A 3,002-nucleotide genomic window follows, 5' to 3' on the forward strand; every position below is an offset into this window, starting at 1 on the left:
TAAATAGGTAGAAGTGGTTTGTGTTTCCTAGTTCATAGCAGGACAAAGATGGTTTGATATACTGCTCAAAATAGCAACAAAAATTTAAAAATCTCACCTTTGACCTATTGTTATGCATAATTCGGCAAAGAAAGAGAGGAGAAAGCCATGACGACTCCTGAGCTTTCTTGTAACCAATATCTGGTTATTGAAAAGGTGGAGAACAAAGGGACAACCACCCAAATCGCTTGGTTGATTAGACAAAAGGGGAAGACCAACTATGCATGCTGCCCAAATCAGATGTTGTGATGGGAGCATTTGCAAGAGTGCTTTCTCTAGGAGCTAAAAGTGGTCATAGTCAATCACAACATGTATCCACCAACCATCCTAGAAACCCTCCATACATTTGAGACCTAAACATGAATCATATACAAGTCTATTGGACCGAAGAAAAAAAGAACAACTCACCGCTTTCTTGAAATCCAGTTCAATTCCTCTTTTCAATTACATACCATGATTTTGTAAAAGGAAAGAGGCAAGAACAAGCTGCAAGAAAGCACTATACCATTTCAAAGCATTGCAAACAATTATACACTTCATATCCCTATATTATAAGGCCAAATTAGACAGGCACATCGATGCTTGCCATCAATGACCTAGTCTCTGCCAAGTTGCACTCGATACTTAGCAAAGAAATTATCCACATAATCATTTAGCTTTGCTCGTTGAAGGATAGAAACAAAAGATGTCGAGTCTTCACCTACCTCTATGACAACATGTCTATGATTTTTGTGCATTCTAATACAGTGTTCTAAATAACCCGCTCCATAGAATAGCAAGTAGCACCATGATGTGAGTAACACCGAAGCATATAATCTAATCAATCCTGTGGCGTAAAAACATGCATGATAAACACATGGAAGGATAAGGTGTGGAGTAATTACCTGTCTAGAAGCAAATGGATTATGAGCTGCAGAAGTGAAGAGAATGCCAATACAAAGCTCCAAGATCTGCCCAAATCAGTTGACCAAACCCAACATGAACATCTCCTGTATGCATAATTTTTTAATTGAGAGGATGTCATGACAATGTAATTTCATGGTTGGAAGGAGGAATCATATATGAACTAGAAAGAAATAAAGAGAAACCTAGCCGAGCATCATGGTAAAGGGTGTTGTGCTGCCGAAGTGAAGAGGCGAGTGAAGAGTGGTATGGGAGGAAGAATATATGCATGCATTTACCCCCAAAGAAGCGGAAAGGATGTGCATATCCCCCGCCATGATTTTGTGCATAAAACCCGAAGAACGATTGCGTCCTTCAATCTTAAAGGGTTAGTTTCGCTAAGAGAACAACCATGATGTGGACCTGCATCCCCGTGTCAACTGGTTCCCCTCCTCTCTCTCTCTCCCCCTCCATCCCAGACCGATTGACCCATCCCCTCGTCTCTTGTAGCAGCGTCCGTGTCGGCCTCCCGTGTGTAGACAGATCCCCTTCCCCTTTCTCCGGGCAGCGACATGCCCCCTTGTTATTTCTCTCGAAGTGAACGACCTTGTTCATCCTTTCTCGCGTACCTCATAGGGAGGATAATTGGGCTGAGAGAATAGGCCCACGTAACCAGAGGGCTCTCATTCCTGTGGAGTAGCAGCCCTTAGGACATTTAGCCCAGAAAAAGACGTGTGGTGGTGGACGCATAGAGAGCAGTTTTAACGACTGAGATCTTCTAAATCACGCGAATGGATGGCCAGAAATGCTCGGTTAAGTTTTAATGTCCTATGAAATAGATATATTGTTTCCCGTATGTGCAACTAGGGTTGTCGAGCTAGGGTTGTAACGAAATTCCCCAACTTAGCGAGGGCGCTCCATCATCGGGATCTGACAGAGTGGCCATGGACTACACCAATGCCATCCATATCATCCCGGACGCCATCGGTCCCGAAAGCTGGGCCAACTCTGCGGCGCCTCCTAGCGGGGACTCCGGGATTTGGGCCACCGAGGACGACTATAGCCAGTGGAACGGCGAGCAGGGGCTTAGCGGGGGTGGCTATGGCGGTGACAGGAACTCATCGCAGCCGCATTCAAGGGCCGGCAGCGAGCAGCCGCCGCCAGGCAAGAAGCCCCGGGGCAGTGGGCGTCGGGCGGCGGCGACGCGGGGAGCATGAGCAAGTCACGCGCGATTGGGAAGATGTTCTTCAAGACGAAGCTCTGCTACAAGTTCCGAGCAGGGACGTGCCCGTATGTGACAAACTGCAACTTTGCTCATGGGATGGAGGAGCTACGCAAGCCGCCCCCCAACTAGCAGGAGATCGTGGCAGCACACGAGGAGGCGACGGAACAGAGAGAGGAGCACCAGATCCCGATCATGACTTCGTCCAACGTGGTGCCTGGTGACAGCGTGTCTGGCAGGGCGTACAAGGGGCGGCACTGCAAGAAGTTCTAACGCTGCACCCGTCCGTCCCTTCGTCTTCGCCGGAGCACCACCGGAGAGCCACAGCCGCCGTCCTCTATTCTCTGGTGAGCATGTGCGCACAGACTAGGCTCCAACCAATCACGTGCTGCCACGTGGCAACCAGCTACAGTACATGCACGAACAGTGCAGGAGTTTTTTGTTGTTTTTGTTCCCTAACTTCTTTTAGTTAAATCTTTTATTCTATATATCCAAACTAGGTGATTCTTTTTCCTATGATCAAAAACCAGCCCTTTACCACAGTAACAAAATCTCACATGTTTGCACCGTTCAAATTTGAATTCGTTTGAATTTGAATTAAACCTTTCGGATGCCGTAACTTTCAAACTGCTTATCGAATTCGAGTGATTCTTTTTTCTTTGTGACTGTATTGCAATTTAGGTGTTGTTATGCTGTTGTTGTTGTGTTTTAAAAATGCTTTTCTTGCTGTTGGTTTTTCTTTTGGTTCTTTTCGTGTTCCGATGATTGATTTGTCTAATTGTGTGAAACGTGTAGATTGTCAGGAGTGCGACGTGAGCTATTGTCAGGAGTGTGACTTTCTGAACCAGAACCAAGGCAA

General features: G+C 46.3%; 1 pseudogene; it reads left to right on the forward strand.

The window, feature by feature from the left end:
- Positions 1–1,850: 1,850 nt before the first annotated feature.
- Positions 1,851–2,416, forward strand: LOC125541510 (zinc finger CCCH domain-containing protein 56 pseudogene; annotated as a pseudogene).
- Positions 2,417–3,002: the final 586 nt, after the last annotated feature.

This window comes from Triticum urartu, chromosome 2A (assembly GCF_056163025.1).
Source record: "Triticum urartu cultivar PI428250 chromosome 2A, HENAU_Tu73, whole genome shotgun sequence".
Lineage (NCBI taxonomy): Eukaryota > Viridiplantae > Streptophyta > Magnoliopsida > Poales > Poaceae > Triticum > Triticum urartu.